Raw genomic sequence first — 27,048 nt, forward strand, 5'->3', positions numbered from 1 at the left:
CACATCCTATACTTTTGCAATCGAGTTTTGGAGCTAAATGCAGGACCTTACATGTACTCCAGTTAAATTTTATCTTGTTGGACTCGACCAATCATTCCTTCCTATTGAGATTATTTTGGACCCTGATTCTGCGATTCCAACGCACTGGACTTCCTTCCCACACTGCTATTATTTGCATAGTTGATAAGCAGTTATCTTTGGATTTATCAGAGTTGTTGATAGAATGTTAAAAGAGTTCAGGGCCAAGGACAGAACTGCTAGGCATGCCACTAGGAGATGCCTTGAGATGACACTGTCCCATCTACTGTTACAGTTTCACCTCACCATGCTCTGGGGAGTCAAAGGTGGCTTCACAGATGAGCCTTCACCTGCGACACAGGGCCTGGGCACAGATCCCAGCCCTGACCTTGAACAAGTAGCAACACCTTTCTCAGAGATCTACTTTACTCTCTAACGGCCTTTTTGTCGCTGTTTGTCCATAAGGATTTCATGAGAAACAGCCAAATCATTATTACAAGTCATGGCACTGTGATAAAGTGTTCACCCCACTCACTAATCTGGAACTTTCACAAAGACATCCCTCTGAGAATTGGTGTTGACCCTGCTGGTCACCCTTCCACATGCTAGCCGACCATTTGTTTGATTCTTTGCTCCAGAATCTTGCCCAGGGCCAACACTAGGCTCAGAGGCCTTCAGTGTTTATCTAATTCATAAATTTTTTAAATGTAGGGCATTAGCCTCTATTTTCCACGATTCCTCAAAGACATCAGAAGTGCTCGGCGATCCCTGCCAACACTCTCTGGTTCTGTCGCCCGGCTTTGGTTTTCTTTCCTACCAGGAGGGAGTAAGTCGCTGGGAAACCTCTTCTCCATCGGGTGTTGACAGCTGGCAGGTGCTGGGAGGAGGGCTCATTAGGAGCTGAGACCACTTTGGAAGGAAACAGGGAGAATGGCTTAGTTCGAGGGGAGAAAGGGTTTTGTGAGACTGACGCCTGGCAGCCTCGGAAGCCATGAGCTGAAGAAACAGCTCCCTTGGTTCTGCAGGGCCCGTAGGCCTCTGTCATTCTCTTCAACTCTGGGTACAATAAGGAAAACAGCACACGTGACACCTTTCTCTGAGTTACTTCAACATCAAAGTCAGGCAAGATTATTCTAAGGGGGGTGGCTCCTGTGGCTCATTGGGTAGGGCATCAGCCCCATATACAGAGAGTGGCGGGTCTGAACCCGGCCCCAGCCAAACTGCAACAAAAAATAGCTTGGTGTTGTGGCAGGTGCCTGTAGTCCCAGCTACTTGGGAGGCTGAGGCAAGAGAATCACCTAAGCCCAGGATTGGAGGTTGCTGTGAGCTGTGATGCCACGGCACTTAACCCAGGGTGACAGCTTGAGGCTCTGTCTCAAAAAAATAAATATCTCTTTAAAAAAAAAAAAGACTATTCTAACTAAGGGAGGAATAGTAAACATGAGCCGCCCCTGTAACAGATAAACAAATTAAAAGAGAAATTAGGTAACAGATTTAAGTGGGGTGGTACATTGGTCATAACCCTGGTCACCTGGCTTCTTATCACCATGCCTGGAATGTAGTTGTTAATTTACGCTTTATAAATTTGTCGGAGTTTGATGTACAAATGGCCACTCTTTGTCCATTCTTACTCGCTAAGACTAATAATAATAGTAATGATGATAACAAGGGCTGCTGTGGTTTGAAGGACGGTATCGCCTCTAAAATTTGTGCATCTAAAATTCATGTTGCACTTAATCCCTAAGCTGGTGGTAGGAGGGTCTTCTGAGAGTTGATTAGATGCCTTTTTAAGGAGAGAGGCTTTCTCTCTCAACCCAGATAGAGTACAGTGGCATCATAATAGCTCACAGTAACCTCAAACTCCTGGGCTCAAGCAATCCTCTTGCCTCAGTCTCCTGAGTACTGGAACAATAGCTGTGTGTCAATATGCACAGCTAATTTTTTGTGTGTGTGATGGAGACAGGGTCTCACTCTGTTGTCCAGGCTGGTCTTGAACTCCTGGCCTCAAGCAGTCCTTCTCCCTCAGCCTCCCACAGCACTAGATTACAGTCGTGAGCCCTGGTACCTGGCTGTGTGCTTTTTTTTTTTTGCAAACGGTCTCAAGGCAGTGAGTTCAGCCCTCTTGCCCTCTGGCCTCCTGGGAGGTTACAGCCAGTAGGCCCTCACCAGGTGCCAGACACCAGCACCTTCCTGGTGGCTCATCACTGAACTCTGGGAAATAAATGCCTATTGTTTGAAAATTGTGCAGTCTATGGTTACGGTGGAGCAGCACAAACAGACTAAAGCAAAGGCTGACCCCCCCCCCCCCCGAGCTCTCACTGTGTTCTCAGCACCCGGGTGAGGTAGGTGAGGAAATTTGCACAGATGAGGAAATTATGGCACAGAAGAGAAGTTAAGCAACCTGCCTGAGGGTTGGAACGGAACGGCAGCATTCTGCTCGTTCTGTAAGTGAATGAGAATTAGAAAGGCATAACTGGAAATTATTTCTCCCCCAGATTGTGAAACTGCATTGCAAACAGTGTTGTCAGCTACTGCGGAGTGACAGACGAACTCCCTCACTCCTGAGCGAGCTGTGTAAAAGGGAGGAGAGAGAGGAGAGGAGAAGCCAAGGGCGGAGGGGCCCTGTAACCAGGTGCACAGCCGCTGAGGAGTCCCCAGGGGGCCATGAAACCTGCAGTGAGTGTCTGTGACAGCAGGGACCCGCACACCAATTCCAGGACCCGAGATTCTCACCAGGGTTGTGTCATGAGACGGCCTTGCCGCACAGCCCCCGCCCCAGGAACAGGATTACGAGGCTGAGTGCAGTTACTGCTGGCACCAAGCGCCACCGATGTGGCCAGGACTGGGCGCCAACCCTTGGATTCCCAATATTGTCTTCCAGTTGCTAGACTACGCTGCTTTCCAGTACATTATTTGGAATCTAAAAACTAAAATGTAAGTAAAGCATTTTAATACAAATAACTTCAACCGCAACAAGGCAACTGGCTTCTGATTAAGTTGGCAAGAGGAGGTAATGAACTCACTCCGATTGACATATTTAGAGGTTCTCTTGCCAAATCCAATTGGCAGCTTCATAATTATGGAAACGTCCGTGTTATTTCCACTCAGCCAGGGTTAGGCCTTCTGGTGTCTGATTCAATGTTTACTTCATGAATGAGGTCAGTCCCCAGCACAGCTGGGGTTTCAGCAAAGCCATCGGAGCTGCTGGTCGGCAGACAGCGTTCCCACTGGAACCTGATCCCCTTGGTCGGGACTTCCCGGGCAGCCTTCTCCCAGCCCCCCAGGTCAGCTGCCCTCCCTGGCGTTTTCCAGACCCTGGCTCTTCTCACTGCTCCCTGTGGAAGCGGCATGCTGAAGCCACAGCCAAGTTTCCCATGGCACGGCAGTCCCTCCTTCAAACTGTCCCCTTGGTACCACAGCACCTCACCCCTGGGCCACCCCCTCATGAGCTTCAAACTGCCAGGAAACAGGGTATGGTTTTGTTTAAAAAGTATGTATTCCGGGATGGCTCCACTTGTGTGGTATGAGAGTGACTCAGAGTGCCATGGCAGCCACCTCCAAAGGTAAAGATGTGCCCACAGGCCAGAGTGTCCTCTCGACCAACTCCCCACACAGGCAAAAACAAAAACAGAAGCTTACAAGGGCTCAAAACACCTAAAGAACACACATTTATGGAGTTACATTCTCTGGGTTCACAGAAGTTCCTGGGAAACAGGGCAGAGGGGAAAGGTGACACTCCACAGCTGTGACAGGGGCTTAGCTCCAAGTGACCAGAAGCAGCAAAGGGCTAAAGTGCCATTGACCTGTCTGCCCACATCCTGAGCTGTTCATTGGGACAGTGGCAGTGAGAACATGTGGTCAAGGTCTGAAGTGGCTCTTTATCTCAATTCTGGCAGCAATTTCTTTATCTTAGATGATAAGGTCATAGCAGGCTAAGGGACAGCGATTTGGTCTGGATCCAAAATAATCCTGGGCGTCATATGCTGTGTGGTTTCACCTAAGAAAATCCGGACAGTGCCATGAGGGTGCGGGGGTCCTAGTAGGAGACGGGTTAGGCGCTGGAGCAAAGGCAGGTTCAGTAAGAAAGCTTCTCCTTCCCACATTGACGAGCCAGAGTTCGTCGGGGTCTCCTAACAGGAGGACGATGAGACCAATGGCCGTTGGTGTAAACGCAAGGCCAGAATAACATGGAGTGGGTCTGGCCCAGGTGTAGAGAGGTGAACTCTGTCTTCTTTTGACCTGAACAGAAGGAAAAGGTGGTCATTTTAGGATGAAGCCTCCATGTTCTCTTAGCTAAAATGTTGGTCCAGTTGCCATAGGAAGCTTCAGAACACCTCTCCTCGCTTGAGGATGGGCATACCACGGGGCCTGCTGTGCATTCTCAGTCACAGATCACCTCTCTACGTGGCTTCCCCGGGAGCCCAAACCTGCCTGAGACCCAGGAAGCTCCATCTGCTGCTCCTGTTATTCACCCCAAGGCAGGTTATCTTGCCTCAATCTGTATAGCCTGTTTCATCTAACATTGTTGCTGCTGTATCATCTTATAGTCTTTAAGATGATCTTTTCCAGCTTGGCACCGGTAGCTCAAGTGGCTAAGGTGCCAGCCACATACACCAGAGCTGGCAGGTTTGAATCCAGCCCGGGCCTGCCAAACAACAATGACAACTACAACCAAAAAATAGTTGGGCGTTGCAGCAGGCGCCTGTAGTCCCAGCTACTTGGAAGGCTGAGGCAAGAGGATCTCTTAAGCCCAAGAGTTTGAGGTTGCTGTGAGCAGTGACACCATGGCATTCTACCCAAGGTGACAGCTTGAGATTAAAAAGATGATCTTTTCCTTTGAATATGCTTCTGAAAGTTTTTGAAGGTCTCACCTCCCAACACCTCTGCATGAACTTTGCGGGACTCAATCAAACCTTAGCAGGCTCTAAACACAGTTCTTTCCTTCACTTTCTCTGGCCTCATGGCCGTGCCATCTGCCTACTCGGTGCCTGATGCTGGTACACACCAGACACATCCAGGACCATGGCACGTGTCACTCCCTCCAGCAGGAACTCTGGTCCACACAGCTCCCTCCCTTCCTTCCTTCCCACGTTTACTCACCTGCCTCTTAGCAGCAAGGCCATCCTGGCCACCCTCTTTCCCGCATGTCCCCCTGCCACCCATGCTTCCGCCCTAGCTTTTATCCCCATCTAAAATTGACCAGGCACAGTAGCTCACTCCTGTAATCCCAGCACTTTCAGAGGCCAAGGCAGAAGGATCACTATGCTAAGCCTGGGCAACATAGAGAGACTCCATCTCTACAGAAAATGTAGTAATTAGCCAGGTGTGTGGCACTTGCCCATAGTCCTAGCTACTCAGGAGGCCAAGGGGGGAGGATCATTTGAGCTCAGGAGTTCAAGCTGCAGTGAGCTATGATCATGCCACTGCACTCCAGCCCAGGTGACAGAGCAAGACCCTATATCTAAAATTAGTAAATAAAATAGCACATGTGACTTGTCTTCTTCCTCATCTTCCTCCCCCATTAGAGTGCCAGCTTTACAGCCAGCGCCTAGAACAGTGCCTGGCACGTCCACTCGGCAGTGTCTGTTGAGTCCCACTATACACCTTTTAAGAGTCTAGGTGCTTCGTGCTTTTGCAAACGTTTCCCCAGTGATTGAGGAATTCACTCTACTTTAAGGAACTAAGTACGTTCTTTAAGCTCAAGGAAACAGTTGTGTCTTCCAATTCCTAGGAGAGATTTCAGTAGTTGGGTAAATGCTGTATCCCCTTCCTCTCCTCCTCACTGCCCCTCTCATTTCACACACAGACGAGGGGACGAGGCATTGCCCCTATAGGACAGGGAGAGCCTTCTATGACTGAGGGTTGCAGGTGTTTGCTCCTCTGGGGCCAGTTGGTCCTGCCTTTCTGTGAGCTCCTAAGGGGGAAATGCATTTGAAATGCTGTCACCCTCCCCTGGTTGTTGACAGAGCTGTTTAACTGGTGGAGTTGTTATCGAGGCAACCCCACATCACACCGCTTTCCAAAGAGAGCTGGTGCCCAAGCCGCTGGAGAAGGGACGGCCGCCTGAGTCAGCAGCCTGACTGGAAAGTCTGTGTAAGGGACACCTGGAGGAAGCGGGCCCTCCGTCACCTCCTCCACCCAGCCGTCACCCGTGGTGCTCACTCAGCCCGCAGGGGGTCTCCCCAGCCTCCCAGCCCAGAGACATAACAGGGCTCATGCTTTCAAAAATCAGAACGTCTTTTCTTTCATCTCTTTTGAAAAAGCCTTTTGAGAACTCATAAGTGACCCTAAAGTACCCTCTCTATTCCTGTTTGAAGGGGAAATATTTCCAGATCAGAGAGAGCAGTCTGCAGTGCCGAGACTTGGCCTGTGTGAATACCCGATTATGCCTCCTTCACATGAGCCAGTCACAGTCGCAGTAGTGAGCCGTGAGCAAAGTAATCGCCAATCAAGAAGTTTAAATTACCTAAACCGATCAAGTATTTTGAAATCAAACTTTCCACATTTTTGAGGGTTTGATGTCATAAAATTCCCATGTAGGACTACATTTTGAAAAACAGTCATTGTGTGTGTTTTGGAATGTGAAAGGCTTAGCATATAACTTAGAAGATAAACTCCCCAACTGGAAGTCTGAGATATGCAGGCAGAAGGGGCCCCTGAGCTGTGGATTTGCTACAGTGAACTTGTGTGGTGGTAGACTATCCCAGAACTGTCTGCAAGTTAAATGTTAGTCTTCCGAAAAGAGCGGGGACCTCAGAGTGCCAGGTGTTGTTATTCTAAATGGAGTGTAGGCAGGTTCCTATTTAAAACCTCCACACCTGGTACTTGGGCATTTCTTGTTTTCCAAAGGATACCCTCTTTCCCTTGGATTCTTTTCCACTGCCCGCTTTTCCATGGTCATCTGGTTTACCCCAGTCCTCTGGCATGAAGAGAAAAACGTTTATGAGAGTCATTAAAACAACAAAGAGGCTGTGGTGTTTCACCTTCATTGCTGAAACCAGGCAAAGGTGAGGACAAAAAAGCCAGAGAAACAGTGCTGGGGTGAGGGTAGGGTGAGGCTGGGGAGATGGAGGGAAGAGTGTCCCTGTCATCAGGGTAAAGGGAAGGCAGGGACTCAGGGCGGCACCTTCACAGACTGCTCCCGGGAGGCCCTGGACGGCCCTGGGTCCCAGGTTGCCTACTCTACAGCAAACTCCAGATCTGCCACCATCAGTTGCCTCTGAGTGAGGGGAACTCCAGAGAGGAAGGAGAGTTTGGAAATGGGGGAATAAGCAGAAAAGCAATCTAAAGAGGAGACGAAGACAGGGGCCCAGGAAACAAGCTCAGAGTTTCTGTTACCTGCTAGGTCCAAGCCCGTCTTCATCACCTTGATTATAAGGGAGAGACAGCCAGGCTAAGATAGTCCAGGACTGGGGATTCAGGATTGTAAAGCAGCTCACCGCTGACCTTCACAGATCTTCCTCCCCTCCCTCTTCCCTCTCCCCACTCCTCCTCTCCTTCCAGCTTTCTGTCCCCCTTCTCCTTCCAGCCTCATCCCCCCACCAGGGCACAGCCACTCTCAAAGGTGCAGAGGTGGGGAGGTGCAGGAGCCGCTCTGAATGACACTGGCAGGGACAGAAATGCACTGGGGCCAGGCCCGAGTCAGCTGTTGTGTAGAGGAGCTTTTCAAGGAAACTTTGCAGATAGGAGGACGGGACAGAGAAACAGAGAAATTCCAGAAATTTTTCACATGCAAGCAGATATTTCCTTTGAGACTTGCTAGACTAAATGCTACTCCCTGTGTCTAAGGGGACAGGGTGTACTCTGACCTGGCAGCATGAGCTCAGGAGCCTGTGGCCACCGGAGGAGCTGTGAACAGGGAGGTGAGGCTTTGAGGGGATGTCAGGGCGCTCTCCCTCTGCCTGAAACAGGGACACCATTTCAGACACGGAGGCAGATAGCCAGGCCTGTGGCAGGCGCCTGTAGTCCCAGCTACTCGGGAGGCTAAGGCAAGAGAATCGCTTAAGCCCAAGAACTGGAGGTTGCTGTGCGCTGTGGTGCCACAGCACTCTACCGAGGGCAACAAAGTGAGACTCAGACATGGAGACAGAGCCTGAGCATGAAATGGGCTGGACTGTTAAGATAAATACACCCAGGCCTCTCTAGGAACCCATTGCCATTCATGTGTACATATTTACTAAAACTGATTTTATTTTTTAGAGCAGTTTTAGTTCACGATGAAATTGAACCAAAAGTATCAAGTTCCTACATACTCCCCAGCCCCCAGATCCACAGCTCCTCCTCTGTCAACAACCCGCCCAGAGTGAACGTTCTTACAGTGAGGAACACACTTGGGTTTACACTGGGCTTTAATGGGCAATGACCTCTATCCACCATCATAGCATCACTGCCCTGAAAATCCTCTGTGCACTGCTTGGTCATCCCTCTCTTTTCCCCAAACCCTTGGCCATCACAGATTTCTTTTTTCGAGACAGAGTCTTGCTCTATTGCTCCAATGTCAAACTCCTGGGCTCAAACACTCCTCCTGCCTCAGCCTCTGGAGTAGCTGGGACTAAAGGTGCCTGCCACAACCCCTGGATAATTTTTCTATTTTTTAGTGGAGAAGGGGTCTCCTGCTTGCTCAGGCTGGTCTTGAACTCCTGAGCTCAAGGGATCCTCCTGCCTCAGCCTCCCAGAGTGGCAGGATAATGGGAATAAGCCACCGCTCCCGGCCACTACTGATCTCTTTCCTGCCTTTTCCAGATTTTCACATGGTTGGAATCATATGCAATGTAGTCTTTTCAGATCTGCTTCTTCCACTTAATAATGTGGATTTATGTTTCCTCCCCGGCCTGACAGCTCACATCCACTGACCATTGTTCCATTGTCTGAATATAGTCATTTGTACATATTTTTAAGAAGCCAGACTCTTTAATGGGGGTGATATAATTTATTAGTGACTCGTACTATGATGAAACTTACAATAAAATGAAATAACGATTTGGCTGAAGTAGGACAACCTCTCTCTCAGCCCTATTAATATGAAGGCTATTGTGATCCTTCTGGTAAGTAAACTGAGGTACAGAGTGAGCCCAGCTTACCCATGAGAGATGAGTCAGTGATGTGAGAGCCACAGAAAGAATACAGGAGTCTATTACAAACACCCCAGATGTCTGCTCTATTGCAGATCAGAGCATCACGTACAAGCTTCCTTTTTTTAATATTTTGGGCCTACATATATGGGCAGGGGCAGACTTTCATTCCCTGCCCTAAAGGTAACCCTGGAAAAGGCCTCTCTCCCTTCCACCTCCTCAGGCCCTGTTTTTCTCCTCTCAGTCTCCCTTTCACTAGGGAGGAGGAGCTGCTCACCCAGGGACCTGGGCCCACTCAGAGCACCCACTCGCCCTCTCCTCTGGGTGGCCTGCTCCACTCTCCACCTGGCTGGCACGAGGTTATCAGTATGTCCCCTTCCACAGTGTGACATCAGTGAGCCCACTCGCCTGAAGACAGGATGCAAGCAGCTTGAGGAAAATAATAATGCTGGCTAGGCACAGTGGCTCACACCTGTAACCCTAGCACTCTGGATCACCTGAGCTCAGAAGTTCAGGACCAGCCTGAGCAAGGGTGAGACCCTGTCTCCACCAAAAATAGAAAGACTAGCCAGACATCATGGTGTACACCTATAGTCCCAGCTACTCAGGAGGCTGAGCAAAGTGGATCACTTGAGCCCAAGAGTTTGAGGTTGCTGTGAGCTATAATGACATCACAGGACCCAGGGCAACAGAGTGAGACTCTGTCTCAAAAATAATAATAATGATAATGCTGACATTCCAATCAGTCTTTCTGACTCCTGCCTCAGGCTGGTTTTCCTAATTTAGGTGGGGAGGAGATTCCTCCCAAACCTAATAAGATCGTCATAAGTAGCTTATAAAAAGACCTTTACCAGCCAGATCTTTGCCAGGGCCAGGGAATCTCTACAACCCCTGAGTCTGCTGACTTAGAAGATATTTGGGGCCAGAAGGACAAAGTGTAGTGAATGGGAGTAGGAACTTACATTCCAAGCATTGAACTAGCCTAAAGGTGTGGCCAGCTGGCTTTCAAGGAATCATTTGGTCCCTTAAAGAAATTTGACTCAAAACCTAATTTTTAGAGCAGAAATACAACTATCTACAGTCTGCACAATTCTCTCCTGAAAGATCTACACAGAACCAACAGCAAGCTAAGTTAAATTTCCATAAAAGAAAAACGGACAGTAAGGCTGCAGCCAATTTTTGGTCAGATGTTGCAAAGATAGGGTGACCAGACGTCTCGCTTTTGGCGGGACAGTCCCGTTTTTGAACAATTTGTCCCATGTCCCCTGGCATTTTAAAAAAGTCCCAATTTTTGGAAAGAATGCATGAATGGGCAGGAGAACAGGAAGGGAATATATGGTTTTCGGCTGCCATGTGGCTATTTCGCTAGAATATGAGTTTTATATTATTTTTGTTAATTTTATAATGTTAAACTGTAATAATAACAAATAATTGTTGAGAAGTGATTATCGAGAACTGCTTATCAAAGTTTGCATTGTTGTCAGGCCCTGCCCTGCCCCGCCCCCACCCCCACCCCCCAGCCATGTTGTCCCGCTTTACCACTGTTAAAATCTGGTCACCCTATGCAAAGACCCTCCCTCCTCTCCCATCCTGATGTTTTGTTCTGTGTTTTCACACCTTGATGTGGGTCCCTTTATACGAAGCTCACTTTGTAATACCTGAATTTTCTTGAGCCAAGGTTGAAATTCCACCTCAACAACATCAACCACAACAGTGAGAAGTATGAGTGTTTATGTTCCTGCCTGTGTCAGGGACTATGCGAGAATCAGGCTGAGTGAGAGCGGAACCTGATTGCCTGTCTCCTGTGGGCCATGTACTCAGAGGGCAGGGTTTGGGTCAGCCCATAGATGGTATTTAGTAGCGTGGAGGCAGATGGTGATGGTGCCAGGAAAGCTTTTCCTGGGGGAACAGTCCCCACCTTTGTTCACTGGGCTGCCCGTGGTGCACTGTTGCTGGACCAACACGTTGCTGTTCCTGTCTCTGTCCTTCCTGACCCATGTCCAGCCAACACCCCCCACCTGGTTCTACCAAAGGGCCCCTGCCTGGATGTCTTCTGGAGCCCTCTGGAAGAGGTTTTACTTCTCTTCTATGAGACAGCTAGGACTGTTGATGCCCCATTTGACATGGGCAGGATCCCTGGTGTGACAATAGTCACTCACGACCACCAGGGGACCAGCAACTCTAATGCCACTAGCAGCCTGCTGCACGAAGGCTTCCCCCCTGTCAGCCCTGTCTCCCCAGATGAATAGCAATTAGGACACTGGAAGGCGGCGCCTTTGGCTCAGTGAGTATAGCACTGGCCCCATATACTGAGGGTGATGGGTTCGAACCCAGCCCCAGCCAAACTGCAACAAAAAAATTGCTGGGGGCTGTGGCTGGCACCAGTACTCCCAGTTACTTGGGAGGCCGAGGCAAGAGAATCACCTAAGCCCAAGACCTGGAGGTTGCTGTGAGCTGTGACCTCATGGCACTTTACCAAGGGCGACAAAGTGTGACTCTGTCTCTAAAAAAAAAAAAAAATTAGGACACTGGAAAAGACAAGGACATCAGTAAGCCAAAGGAGACAAGCTGGGCTGTTGAGACTCTCTGCCACCTACTATCCTCAACTAATGTCAATGGGACAAGAGTTAAAGACCAATTCTATTTCAATTCTGGTGAAGTTTCCAACACAGAGAACAAACTAGTAGGTGCCAAGTACTCCCATGTTCCAAAGGGAGGTTCTGTGGGGCCTGCAAAGATGTTCTGAGAACCTGAGAACACCTCCAGGGCGGAAGGGGGCGAGGCCCCAGGTGACAGGCCAGAGATGAGAGCCTCGATTTCCTCAGAAAGAGCTGGACGCTGAGGGACTTTCCTCCCCACTCACCCCACCAGAGGTGGAGGGGGCTAGTGAGAAAGGTTCTAGGAAGTTCATTCAGTCCTTTCCCAGAGCTGACAGACACACCCAGGAGCTTGGGAACCAGGTAACGGGTGTCTGTCACTTGCCTGAGAATCTTAAAGGGAAAGAGCCCTGAATTCAGAACAAGGGAAGGTGGCTGCTTTGGGTACAGTGCCCCATCCTGGTGTTTAGAGGGACAAAGGATGCATGTGTGTTTCCCACAGACCATCTGTGGGCCATGAGAAGGAACTGCCCACAAGGGCCACCAGGAGAATAGGCTAAGCACAGAAGCCAAGGTACCCACTGATGAGGTTGTCCTCACCCCCTCAGATGAGCAATTCCCCACTATGGGAAGTCTCCAAGGAACTCCGGAACCCCTCACAGGAGGAGAAGTCAGCTTGAAACATTTGTCACTGCCAAAGACAGCAGTAGGGGCAGTGCTGATGTGGGCACCGTCGTCACCTCCCACCTCATTCTCCTTCAGGATCAGCAGCAGCCCAGGAGTGGAAAGGAGGCAGGTGGGCAGGAAAGGTGGGGGTAGGGAAGGTACACAGAGAAAGGCCCCTCTGTGTCCCCTCCCCAGGACTGGGCATGGCCTGTGATGCCTGCCGCGGCTTTGTAGTTCTAAGTAGAACCTGAGTGTTTCCCAGGCGACTTCTCCCAGACTCTACTTACTGTGCAAGTTTAAGAGCAAAAATACTATGCGGAATTTAGGCCTCCAGTTTGTTAAGTGAAAGAAGTAGCTTCTAAATAAATAAATAAAACAAATAAGAAGTAGCTTCTGGCCTGGCAGGGAAATAAGAGATAAGAAACAAAGAAATAAAGAAATAAAACAAGTAAGAAGTAGCTTCTGGCCTGGCAGGGAGGCTCCTGGCCTACAATTCTAGCACTCTGGGAGGCCAAGGCAGGAGGATCCCTTGAGCTCAGTTCGAGACCAGCTTGAGCAAGAGCGAAACTCCATCTCTAAAGATAGCCGGGCTTTGTGGTGAGCACCTGTGGTCCCGGCTACTCAGGAGACCGAGGCAGAAGGACCTCTTGGGCCCAGGAGTTTGAGGTTGCTGTCAACTAGGCTGACAGCAGGGCGCTTCAGCCTGGCAAACAGTGAGAATTTGCCTCCAAAAAAAAAAAGCTTCAAGAAGCACAAAGCTACATGTTTCCTTTTTAAATATGAACAAAAGCAACTCCTTCTCCTGTCATTGCCCACCCGCAAGAACCTTCTGGGACTGGAGCATTGGGCTCCAAGCTGTGTCCCCACCAGTGAGAGGTAAGTTGGATCATTGCACCAGACAACGTGTTGAAAACCACCAGGCCAAAGTTGCCGATGTTTATCTGTCTCCGTCGAATTCCCAGAAATACTGTGGTGGTTTCTGAGCCCACGTGGGAGGTGTCGTCAGCCTGTGTCTAGAGGTGCAGGAAGAGGGAGATTGGGCAATTGCTGCGGGTTCGATCCTGCCCTCACCTCGCCTGGGGCTGGCGCTTTCCAAGTTCTCTTGGCCCCTGTGCCAAGACATGGGAAGCCCAGCCAGGATATTTATAGCCTTGGTACATGGCTAGGCAGCAAATGGGAGCAGATGTTTTCTGATAGGGGCAAAGGAGGCTATTTATACTGGGAGCCGGACGGAAAGTAGCCTGAAAGGAGCCTGCAGCCATAGTTGGTGTTCCTGGTGTTCCCTGGATCACTGGGTGATGACATTCCTCATCTTCTCTGCCTAGACAGTTCAGCAGGCTCAAACCGAGTGCCAGGCACTGGATGGGCGCTGAGATGAACAAGATGAGAAGGGACAACATCGCGAAGACAATTATTGACAATCTGACCCATCCTGCAGGCTGAGCGCCTCTGGGAACAAGGGAATGGCCAGCACGATCCAGGCTGCTGGGCCTGGGGGCCGGTGGGGGAGCAAGGGGGACAGAGTGGTCAGGGAGAGCCTCCAGCCCAGTGACCACTCACCTGGCCTTGAAGGACAGGCAGGAGAGGTCCGGGTGAGAGGGGCAGAAGGAAGAAGGACAGACCTGGCAGCTTTGCAGCCTGCCCGACACATCCCGGGAACATCATCAAGGAACCAGACGTGGCCAGAGGGCAGGTTCAGAGGAGAAAGTTGGACAGGCATGCAGGGCCAGGTGCAGAGGGGATGTGGACATTCATGAAGACTCCAGGTGGGAGGAGCCAGCAAAGATCTCTAAGGTGCATGGGCCTCCTATACCAGGACATGAAGGGAACTATGGGTCTACATCAGGCCTCACCTATGTTCCCCGTGTCCTGCAGCACCATGCCTGGCACACAGTCAGTGCACCATTACTGCTTGCTGAAGGAGCAGACTCTCCTTGTGATGTCCCTCTAACCACACGGTCACATCACTAAGCATGGCGGGTCTTCCTGAGAGGCCTGAACCCAGAATAGATCCAGGAAAACTGCTGAGGCTAGATGGAAACTGTGGGGTCCTCCAGAGGGTCCAGCCCTACCTCGGACACTGTGGCAAGTCCCAGCCCTCCCGAGCTGTCCTCACCTGGCCACCGCCTGCCCCAGAGCCCAGCCCTGCCCTGTCCCTACCCCTGGTCCCATGCCTGTGCCTCTACCTCCTTTCCAGTACTGACTGAGTAGGGGTGCGAGTGAAGCCAGAAAAGCAGCCTGCAAGATGGGTCTGAGAAGCTCGGCTGAGGTAGCACAGCTGACCCAGTCCGCTCAGCTCATGTTCCTTCCCACCCCCCCCACCCTGTGATTACCTAGTTAACGTTTATCTCTGGAGACCGCAGGAGGCAGTCACACACAGACAATAAGTTGTGATATTGGTAGAGTAAAGGTTACTTTGATGATGTGGTATTTTCTTTGATGATTCTGTTAGATATTTTGTTAAAGTGAAAATTACCTTTACACTGTTTAAACATTTTGCATTGGTAGAGGGAAGACTACTTTGATGTTGTTTTCTGTCAGATAAAGTTAAATTTTTCTAGCTCTGTTTCCTTGTATTCCCGTTACAAAAACTATTAGAATTCTAACTGAGGCAGAACAGAATTGAGAGATGATTTTCGCTGTTCTCCAGAATAACTGACCTTCTGAAAATAAAGCTGGTTTGGATCTAAACCGTCTCTGCATGTTGGCTGGACAGTGACAGGCAGCAGGCCCCTCTTTGCCTGGTAACACAAGGGTGTCCCCTCTTCTATTTGGAAACCAAGTAATAATAAGAACCAAAGGTGCCTCTGTGCACAGCAGTCTCCTCTGAGGGTCAGGAGAGGGAAGACAGTTACATATGCGAACAGCTTACAGCAAACATCAGCCCTTCCTTGTTCTCAAACCTCCTCCAGCCCTCAAGCTGACCCCACCAACTCTATTCTGGCCTCCCAATTTGCTGCCTGTATCTCCCCTTCCTTCTTCCCCCAGCCTATTCTTTTATTGTGCAGAATTATTGAAGGGGTTTTTGGGTTTGGCTGGTTTCTGGTCTCCTTTCCACCTACCCCAAGGGCCTCGCCTCTCCCTTGGTCGATATTTTCCTAAACAAAGACATTTTGTTCTCTGAGAGAACCCTGGTCCCATAGTCAAGAAGGCCATTTCTCCTGTCCACAGCATTCTTGAGCAGTGTGGTGTGGTGTGTAATCCGGACTGAACTCAGTACCATGGGAACAAGAAAAATCCGTCACACTGGGGAGAAAAGACCCAACCTAGGAAAGGCAGCTTAGAATTTAATCACTCACTGGTCAGACGCACTGGCGAAGGCCTGCAATTGTAGCACTCTGGGAGGCCGAGGTGGGAGGATTGCTTGAAGTTAGGAGTTTGAGACCATCCTGCGTAAGAATGAGACCCAGTCTCTATTAAAAATAGAAAAAATTGGCTCGGTGCCTGTGGCTCAAGTGGCTAAGGCGCCAGCCACATACACCTAAGGTGGCAGGTTCGAATCCAGCCCGGACCCACCAAACAACAATGACGGCTGCAACCAAAAAATAGCTGGGCGTTGTGGCAGGCGCCTGTGGTCCCAGCAACTTGGGAGGCAGAGGCAGGAGACTCGCTTGAGCCCAGGAGTTGGAGGGTGCTGTGAGCTGTGATGCCATGGCACTCTACCCAGGGGGATAGCTTGAGGCTCTGTCTCAAAAAAAAAAAAAAAATAGAAAAAATTAGCCAGGCATCATGGTGGACACCTGTAGTCCCAGCTACTTCAAGAGGCTGAGGCAGGAGGATCGTTTGAACCCAGAAGTTGAAGGTTGCTGTGAGCCTTATGAAGCCGCTGCACTGTAGCCCAGGGCAACAGAGTGAGACTGTCTTAAAAAAAAAAAAATTAGTCAGTTGCTAAGCTGGGTGATTCCATCAACTGTATGTCTGAGCAGAGACAAAGAGGTGTGTGAGCGGCACTTAGGAAAGGGGTTATTCCCAACAACCTTGCAAGGAAGAATCAGTGTTCTGGTGACTCCTGGGGTTTCAGAGGAGGTGATGATGGAGGCAAGAGAGGAGAGGTTCACTGTTAAGCTTTGAGGATGGGAGAATGAGGGGCAATGGCAAAATGAAGACAATTTGGGGAGAAGCCATTTGAGAGAAGGAGAAATAAACAGAGCTCTAAATGCACGGTGTGCAGGAGACAGCGGCCGAGCGGCACCACACAGACCTGTGATTGTCTGCGAGCGGAGCAAGGACAGCCCAGCAGGGCCAAGGCTGGGGCAGCAGAGAGAGCTCTGCATGGGCAGGGCCGGGCTGTACTCAGCAGACAACAGTGTTTCCACTTGCACAGACCTCTGTCCTCTGCCCTGAGTTGGTATCAAATTCTCAGTGGACCTTATCTTTCTACAGGGACCAGGAACTTACTGGAAACTCCTGGTGTGTACCTGACCCTGAGTTGTTTGGTTCAAATTCCCACTTTCTTCTTGGCATGATCCGAAGATTTTCAAGGTAATCCAGGCTTTACTCACTGCTTGGTGTATTTTTTGGTCACACAGCCAGTTGACTCAGTCAGGGGTTAGTGGAGGAGGCTGCAGGACAGACAGCTGGGTGCCACTGGGCTCAGCCACACCGAGTAGCCACCCAGCCACATGCTCCCAAGGGCCATGGGGGCAGTTGGGTGGCACCACAGAGAGATGCTCTGGAACAAGCAGGCAGAGACGTGGAAAGGTTGTGATACAAGTGTCCTTGAGCAAAGGCAGTGCCAAGTGGCGCAGCCCAGAGGTAGTGGAGTGGGAAAGGAGCCCCAGGCCTGCAGGGGACATCAGACCTGAGGACACATTCACAGCATGCAGCAAAATGGCAAGAAGCAGGACAAAGGTGGCAGGTGGCAGGTTTCCAGTTAAAGAACATTCGCTGGTGGTTTATTCTAAGATTCCCTCATCCATGGAAAGAGCTAAGCTATCCTTTCTTCTATAAAATGATCAGAAAAGCACGTGGCTATTGTCCTTAAAGTTCTCAACTTGGCAAAATTAGACATAGGAGATGTTGAATGGGTCCCTCCAGTTAAAAAGGTGAAGGTCCGGATTTCAGGGTCACAAAGGGCTTGGTATGACCTGTGCCCTGCAGAGAGGGCTCCAGACAGAAGGCCTGAGATGAGGAAGGATTTTATTCTCTCTTCTCTTGGAGACGGAGCCTGAATCTCACTTTCTATCCCGGTCTCTGACTTTTTGTCTCTCTCCCCCCTGAACCCCACCCTCACTCCCACGTGAAATCTCTGTAGTGAAAACATCAAAAGGCAAAAACTTGCTTAAACCAGGCAGCACCTGTGGCTTAGTGGGTAGGGCACCGGCCCCATATACCGAGGGTGGCAGGTTCAAATACAGCCTTGGCCAAACTATAACCAAAAATAGTCAGGAGTGGCACCTGTGGCTCAGTGAGTAGGTTGCCAGCCCCATATACCAATGGTGGTGGGTTCAAACCCAGCCCCAGCTGAACTGCAACAAAAAAATAGCCGGGCATTGTGGCGGGCACCTGTAGTCCCAGCTACTCAGGAGGCTGAGGCAAGAGAATCACCTAAGCCCAGGAGTTGGAGGTTGCTGTGAACGGTGATGCCACAGCACTCTACCAAGGGTGATAATGTGAGACTCTGTCTCTAATAAAAAAAAAAAAAAAATAGCCGGGCATTGTGGCAGGTGCCTATAGTCCCAGCTGCTCGGGAGGCTAAGGCAAGAGAATTGCCTAAGCCCAAGAGTTTGAGGTTGCTGTGAGCTGTGATGCCACAGCACTCTACTGAGAGAAATAAAGTGAGATTCTGTCTCTATTTTAAAAAACTTGCTTAAACCAGGCCAAGGGACCTGGTGTGCACAGAGGCCAGTGCCATTCAGGGCAGGGGTGGCCAGACATAGGTTCCCCAGCAGACAAAGTCCCAAGCTGAGCCTTGGAGACCCCCAGTGAAAGAAGGACTGCTTTTGAGATCCAGGGACCCCACAGCCTGAGAGTTCTTGTGATCAAAGATCTAGTGAGGCCTCCCGGCTGCCCTCCTTGACCTCCCTGCCCCCGAAGCACTGGCAGCAGCAGGAGTGCCATGAAGCCAGGCACTGGTCCCCGCGGCATCAATTGCAGGTGCAGGGGGTACAGCAAGACCAGTCAGTTGGAGATGACATGACCCAAGGGCCAAGCATGTGGACTGTGCCAGGGCCCAGTGTCTGCAGAGAGTGTGAGGTCCTGCACCTCCAGGCAGATGCTGGGGAACTTTAGCACGCTCCTTGGAATACTCCTTGTGACTTTGACCCACACATGCACTCACTCTGACACACACACACTACCCCTACTCCCTGGCTTCCCCTCACATCCCCCCCCCCATTCCTGGACTGGGCGCCCTCAAAAGACATACTGAGCAACCATGGGGCCGCATATGCAGTGAGAGCTATGACCCTGGAAATTCTGTCCCTGACAACCCTCTTCCCAGGGTAGTGTGTGGCCGGCTATACGGCTGCTGGAGAACATCTGTCATGGTCTCCTTCATGGGGATCAACAGCTCTGTTTCCAGAAAGAGACACATCTTCACACAGTCTCTGGGAACAGTTGCTGCACCCACAATTTAAAGGATCAGTCTGACCTTTTTTGGAGAAGGGGAAATGTAACTGGCTCCATTTCGTCTGGTTCAATTTCATTTCCGAGGGAGTCTTTACCACTGCAGATTTCAAATGGGATCAATGCTGTACTTGCTAAAGAGGAAAATTATTTTGGAGTCCAAAAGTGGATTGGAAACCGAGGAGGAAACTCAGGTTGTGGTCTGCTGTTGTTGCTAAATACAAAAATTGATTATTTTATGGAAGGAGAGCCGTTGTCAGGTCAGCTGTTTTTCCCTCATAAAATCATTCAGCCACCTGATGGGAAACAGCAGTGCCTGTGGGTAGTGTACAGAGTGGAGCAATTGTGACAATCTTTGCTGGACGGGGCACCCGGCCCCCTCCTTTCCTGAGTCTCTGCTGTGTGGAAGAGGCCAGGGTGGTGATAAAGGGGAGTGTGGCGCCCTCTGGCGAGAGCGTCCCTGCCCAGAGTGGGTGTCCAGTGGACCCTGACTGCCTCCATCCTCCCACCTCTGTGCACCACCCGAGGTTCAGATCTTGGCACAAGCCTTGAAGGTAGTCTTCCAGAGTCCCATCTTCAGGCAAGGTGGAGCACTGGCTGGATGTTGGAAGACCCCGTTCAGATCCTGCCCAAGTTAGGAGGAGGGTGTTTATCCTGATGAGAGATGTCCACACCCTAGAGGGGCTGAGACGGGTGGAAAGCCAAATACAGGGCTCAGGCCTCCTTCTCCTCCCAGAAGATGCCCACAGGCCTCAGGAACAGAGGCCATTGCTGCCCTGCAGGGCCTTCCTCTGAGTGAACGCTGAGCAGACATCAGGCAGCCTCCAAGTTGAACTAAGCCTCTACATCAGGAATAATGGTGTTCGTCAAACATGATTACAGAAAGGTCCAGAGAACATTAAAAACAAATTCTAAGGCTCAAGTGGCTCAAGTGGCTAAGGTGCCAGCCACATACACCTAAGGTGGAGGGTTCGAATCCAGCCCGGGCCTGCCAAACAACGACGGCTGCAACCAAAAAATAGCCAGGCTTTGTGGCGGGTGCCTGTGGTCCCAGCTATTTGGGAGGCAGAGGCAGGAGACTTGCTTGAGCCCAGGAGTTGGAGGTTGCTGTGAGCTGTGATGCCTTGGCACTCTACCCAGGGGGACAGCTTGAGGCTCCGTCTCAAAAAAAAAACAAATTCTAAATGCTTATGAAAGGACATAGTCTTGGGACAACCCAGCACCCAGACTTTTCTTCTGGGCCCAGTGGAAATGTTTAGGAAAGACCAAAGAAGACGGAGTCACCCTTCCCAGGTCCTGACTCCAAGCCTGGAGGAAGTTGTAGGGAGTTTTGGACAGGGCCCAGCGCGCCAAGAATCTCTCCAGGCTTGGATTTACACGCTTGATGTTTTCAGGTCCCAGACTGAGATGCCTGAGATCCAGGCCTGGTGTTTCCATTCCTGTAAAGAACATCTGTCAAGTGCATAGTACCGATAAGGGGCACTCTGGGAAAGAACGGGAAGTGGGGGGCCCAGCAAGAATTCCTCCCTCTGCCATACATGTGGCTCAAGGTGGGCTCCTCCCAAGCATTCTGAAATTCCTGGAAGGGATCAGCTACAGCCTCTGTCCGAATTAGTCAAGAAGGACCTTATCGTGCCCAGACACCCACACCTGGAGGGAGCTGACTCTCCTGTCCCCTGTAGGAGGTCTAAGGGTCCGTGAGGCAGCTTTCCAAAGGCCCAGTGGGGACCCTGGGAAAGGAATTCAGAAGATTCCATCATGACATCATTGATCCCACCGGAGAAGGTCTGCAGGTTGCATTTACTCTCTGGCCTCCACACACCACATTTTGGAGAGAATTTTTTTTCTTGAAGTACAAGAACACCAGTGATCAAGCTTGAAAACCTCCTGTGCTTTTGGTGGAACAGGAAAAGAAGAGTTCCCTCAGACTCAGAGTGTGGGGAGGGGAATGGGGAGCAGGGTTCTCTCCAAGTGGGGACATGGGGGGCCACACTGAAGTTCTGCCCCCAGCTCCTTCCCTGCCCTGACAGCCCTGTAGCTCTCACCCCCCCCCCACTTCTTTTTATTCTTACTTTTATGGCATATAATTTTTTTATTGAGTAATAATTCACATACCATACAGTTCACCCGCTTAAAGAATTCGGTACTTTAATATATTCACAGAGACGTGCAGCCGTCATGACATGTTAGAATATTTTCACGACCACGAAGAAATACCTTTAGCCATCAACCCCTAATCCCACCCCACTCCCCAGCCCTCAGCAACCACTAATGTACTTTCTGCATCTAGGAATTTGCCTTTTCTGGACATTTTATCTATATGGAATCATATGAAACACTGTACTTTTTGTTTAGTTTCTTTTAGATAATTTTATGTCCGCCAGTTCATCCACTTTGTATCATGTGTTAGAACTTCTTTCCTTTTGGGCCGCACCTGTGGCTCAGTGTGCCGGCCCCATATACCAAGGGTGGCGGGTTCAAACCTGGCCCCGGCCAAACTACAACAACAACAAAAATAGCCAGGCATTGTAGCGGGCATCTGTAGTCCCAGCTACTCAGGAGACTGAGGCAAGAGAATCACTTAAGCCCAAGAGTTTGAGGTTCTTGTGAGCTGTGATGCCACAGCACCTACCGAGGGTGACATAGTAAGATTCTGTCCCAAAAAATAAAATCCCATTTTGCTTTAACTTTTGTCTAGTTGCCTCCCTTAGACAGAAGGGAGCAGTGAAGAGTTTTGGCTGTCCTTAGCAATCAGACACACTGTCCTCTAAGCCCATCAATCCATTCCAAAGCCTTCATTGAGAGCCAGTTGCACGTCAGGCTTGGGACTAAGTACCCGGGGTCCTTGGGGGAACAGGATAAGCATAGTCCTTGCTTTTATGGGCCTTACATTCTAGAATAGAGAGGATCAAAGGAAACCGATAAAAGCATAGCTGTGTAACGAAGAGGAGCTAAGACCACAGACAAAGTGGCACACTGCTCCAGGTAGGACCGTCAGGGAACTCTCTCTGCAGAGGGGTGTTCAATTTGCTGTCATACCAAATTGCCTCAAACTGAGCAGTTGCAAAGAACACCCACTTAGGTGCTCCTTGTTCTATGGGTCAGAGGTCTGGGTGAGCTCAACTGGGTTCTGTGCTCAGGGTCTCAGACAGCCCCAGACAAGGGAGCCAGTGGGGCTCTTATCTGGAGACTGAGAAAGAATCTCCCTACGACTTCCTTCCAGGGTGTCGCTGAATCCAGCTTCTCTCAGTAGTAGGACTGAGCTCCCTGTGGGGTTGCCCTCAACATGGAGCCACTCTGGTGCCTCTGTCTTCCAAGCAGCAATGGTACCCTGAGTCCTCCTGCTCCGAATCTCTCCAGATTTTTCTTCTGCCACCAGCTGGAGACTACTGTCTGCTTTCAAGGGCTCATGTGGTTAGCTCAGACCCACTGGATAATCTCCATCTTCCTATCTTCTTTTGTTTGTTTGATGAGAGTCTCACTCTGTTGCCCTGGGTAGAGTATAAAAGCATCACAGCTCACAGCAGCTTCAAACTCCTGGGCTCAAGGAATTCTCTTGCCTCAGCCTCCCAAGTATTTGGAACTACAGGCCTGTGCCACCATGCTCAGTTAGTTTTGCTATTTTTAATAGAGATGGGATCTCACTCTTGCTCAGGCTAGTCTCAAACTCCTGACCTCAAGCAATGCACCCGCCTCAGCCTCCCAGAATGCTAGGATTACAAGTGTGAGCCACTGTGCCCAGCCAGCCCCATCCTCTCATCGTAAGGTCAGCTGTGTCATAGGACCTAATTCAACCCAGGAGCGCTCTCATCAGTCACAAGTCCCATGAATTAGGACATAAAGTAGGAGCAGAAGAGATTTTTAGAATCCTGCCAAACACAAGAGGGGAACTTGAGTCAGAGCATGAGGAGGCATCAATGTGGCCAGAGAGAGGAGGAACAGCTCAGAGAGGCAGCATCCTCCCTGGGCAATGAAGACTCAAGATCTATGCAAGGGACTAAAAGTCCCCAGGGCTGCAGGAGAGCAAGTGACGGGCAGCATGACCTAAGTGAGAAGCAGATGGAGGAGACCACCTTGCCCATCTGGGTCCTCACAGCTGTGTGGACAGGACACAGCTGGAAGGGTATCAGGGCCAGGACACTTAGAGGAGACTGTTTTCCAGAACTTGCCCCTAAAATCCTGCTTTCTTTTCTTCATAGTGTGATTCAGACATAATGTATAACGTATCATTGACATGCAATAGACAGCACACACTTCACGTGCGCAGTTGATAAGTTTTGAAATATGCGTGAACCTGTGAAAACATTTCCACAACCAAGATAATGAACATACCCATCACTCCCGAGACTCCTTGAGCCCCAGCGTCACCCCTTCCTCTCACTCTACTCCCCCTCCCTAGGCAACCAGGATCTGCTGCCTGTCACTATGGAGCAGTTTGCATTTTCTAGAGTTTTCTATAAGTGCAATCATACAGTATTATCATGGGCTGAATCGTTTCCCTCTGAAGTTCATCTATTGAAGCCCTAACCCCTAGCACATAACTGTACTTAGAGACATGACCTTTAAAAAGGTGATTAAGGTAAAACAAGGCCATCAGAGTTGGCCCTAATCCAGCACGTGTGATGTCCTCATGAAAAGAGATTAGGACACAGACACAGAAGGTGACCACGGGGGAGACACCAGAAGACCCATTTACGAGCTGAAGAGAGGAAGAGGCCTCAGAAGAAACCAGACCTGCCAACACCTTGATCTCATATTTCCAGCCTCCAGAACTGTGGGGGAAAAAACTCCTGCTGTTTAAGCCACCTGGTCTGTGGTGCTTTCATGTGCCAGCACCAGCAAACTAATACAAGGATGTGCTTTTTTAATCTGAATTCTTTCATTCAGCATAATTATTTTGAGATTTGTCTGCATTGGCACATAAACACGCACTCATAACTCGTTCCTTTTTATTATTGAGTGACAGTCCCGTGTACAGCCACGCCATGATTTGTTTATCCATTCACCTGCTGATGGGCGTTGGAGCTGTTTCCAGTTTTTGCCTATTATAAATAATGCTGCTATGACATTTGTGTCCAAGTCTTCTTATAAACGTGGGTAAATACTTAGGCGTTGAATGGCTAGGTCATATGGCAAATGTATGTTTAACTTTTAAAAACAAATGCCAAACCGTTTTTCAAAATAGTTGTACTATTTTACATTCCCACCAGCTGAGTTATGTGCGTCCCAGGGCCTACACAACTTTACCAGCACTTGGTGCAGTCAGCCTTGTCCATTTTAGCCATTCATATATACATACATACATATATATATAGTAGTTTTAATTTGCATTTCCTTAATGACTGATGGTTTTAGCATTTTCTCATATGCTTATTGGCCATACAATAAACAGTATTGGCTTAAACGAAGTAAGTGTGGTTTGTTCAAATATTTTGCCCGTCTTTTAAATGAATTTTTTATCATTAACTTTTGAGAGTTTCTTACACATTTTGAATGCAAGTCTTTTATTAGATGTATGATGTGTAATAATTATCTACCAATCTGTGGCCTGTCAGTCTCTTAACATGTCTTTCCAAAAAGGGTTTTAGATTTTTATTAAGTCCAAATTGTCCATTTGCTCTCTTACCGATTATGCTTTTGGTGCCATATCCATGAAGTCTGTTTCTAACCCAAGGTCACAAAGTTTTTTTTCCTAGGTTTTCTTCTAGAAGTTTTGTACATTTAAGTCTGTTTTGGGTTAACATTTTTAAATTTATTTATTTATTTATTTGCAGGTTTGGACAGGGCTGGGCTTGAACCCACCACCCCCAGTATACGGGCCCAGCCCCCTACTCCTTGAGCCACAGGTGCCACCCCTTGGGTTAATATTTTTATATGGTACAAGGTACAGATCAAAGTTCATTTTTTTGCATATGGATATTCAGTTGTTCCAGCACATTTGTTGAATTAACTCTCCTTCCCCAATGAATTGCCTTTGAACCTGTGTTGAAGAGTTGCCATCGGTGTGGGTCAGCATGGGTCTCTTTCTGGGCTCTCCGTGGAGCTCCACTCCTCTGCTTGTCTGTCTCTCGGCCATAGCTTTATGATGAGTCTTAAAATCAGGTGGTGTGAGTCCTTCCCTCCTATTCAGCTCTTCTTTCTCACAGTAGTTTTGTCTATTCTATGTCTTTTTTGTTTCCATTTGAATTTTAGAATCGATTTGTCAATTTAAACCGTCCCCTCCCCCCCAAAAAAATGCTTTCCGGGGCTTGGCGCCCATAGCTTAGTCACAGGCATCCTCAAACTACGGCCCACAGGTCCCATGCAGCCCGCCTAGGACATTTTTCCAGCCCACTGGGTGTTTTTGCCACCACTGCTTGTCCCGTTTGGCAGACAACTCGTCCCAGGCCCTGCAGTTCAGCCCTTCAACAGTCTGAGGGACAGTGAACTGGCCCCCTGTTTAAAAAGTTTGAGGACCCCTGGCTCAGTGAATAGGACACCCGGACTCAAGCCTGGCCCAGGCCTGCTAAAAAACAATGACAACTGCAACCAAAAAATAGCCAGGCGTTGTGGCGGGTGCCTGTAGTCCTGCTACTTAGGAGGCTGAGGCAAGAGAATCCCTTAAGCCCAAGAGTTTGAGGTTGTTGTGAGCTGTGACACCACAGTATTCTACCCAGGGTGACATAGTGAGACTCTATCTCAAAAAAAAAGCTTTCTGAAATAATTGACATTGCATAATATCCTTAGATCAATCTAGAGAGAATCGACACCTTAACAGTGTATTTGTGTGTGTGTGTATATATATATATATATTTTTTTTTTTTTTTTTTGAGACAGAGCCTCAAGCTGTCCCCCTGGGTAGAGTGCCATGGCATCACAGTTCACAGCAACCTCCAACTCCTGGGCTCCAGCGAGTCTCCTGCCTCCACCACCCAAGTAGCTGGGACCACAGGCACCTACCACAACACCTGGCTATTTTTTTTTGTTGCAGCCATCATTGTTGTTTGGTGGGCCCAGGCTGGATTTGAACCCACCACCTTAGGTGTATGTGGCTGGCGCCTTAGCCACTTGAGCCACAGGTGCCGGGCCAGTATATTTGTATATTGAGATATGATTTACACACCGTAAAACTCACCACTTTAAAGTGTACAATTCAGTGGTTTTCAGTATACTCACAAGGTTGTAGAACCATCATCGTTATCAAATTCCAGAACATTCTCATCACCCCCAAAAGAAACCCCGTACCCATTAACAGTCATTGTCCCATCCCACCTTCCTCCAACCCCTGGTAACCGCCAGTCTGCTTTCTGTCTCTGCGGCTTTTCCTGTTCCAGACGTTTTATATAAATGGCATCATCTGACATGTGGCCTGGTGCATCTGGCTTCTTTCACTGTCATGTTCTCGAGGCTCTTCCAGGTTGTAGCAGACATCTGAACAGCAGTGAGTCTGCGGCACCCAAACAAATCCAGAGGTCCACCCACGTGCCTTTCAGAGTGAAGCTCCTGAAATCAGCCCTTAAAACATTTATATGTGCTTGTTCTACTTCACACTACAGCACATGATTAATTTCCAGTTAACTGGGATGACGGCTGGCTGGAGGCCGAACAATCACTGACCTTTAGAACTAACAGGAAACTGAGAAATGGGGCAATCGAGAGGTTGCAACTGGTTGCCCAGAGGCCAGCTTGGCAATCAGATGTGTTTGTGTGGCCCATACAGGATGTCCTTAATAGGCGAGCCAATGTTTCAGAATTTGGGAGCTTTCACAAAAAACTGGTGATGGGGGGCTGGTCGGAGTGGAGGAGGCTCTTCTTTTGATGCCAGCCACCCACCTGAGGCCTCTGGCCCTGATACCTGCCCCCTTCGCTGCACTGCCCACCCCTATTATGGATAAACCCCTGGGAGGTTTCCTGGGGGCAAACCAGGAATCCTGTTCTTCCCATGCTGTGGACAGCCCCTCCCACTAGGGGGCCCTACTCATTCTCGTTTGCTTGGCACTTTGGGGGTGTTGGCGCACAAAGCCCTAGAGCCCTACAGGCCCGGAGCCCTCTCTGTCCCAAGTAAACCGGGTGGTTGGTCCCACTACCTCTCTTCCCACCTTTCTACCCCACCATGCAAAAAATAAGTAAATAAAGCAAGATAAAATTAA

Source organism: Otolemur garnettii, unplaced genomic scaffold (genome assembly GCF_000181295.1).
Source record: "Otolemur garnettii isolate 467f Iridium unplaced genomic scaffold, OtoGar3 scaffold00067, whole genome shotgun sequence".
NCBI classification, from domain to species: domain Eukaryota; kingdom Metazoa; phylum Chordata; class Mammalia; order Primates; family Galagidae; genus Otolemur; species Otolemur garnettii.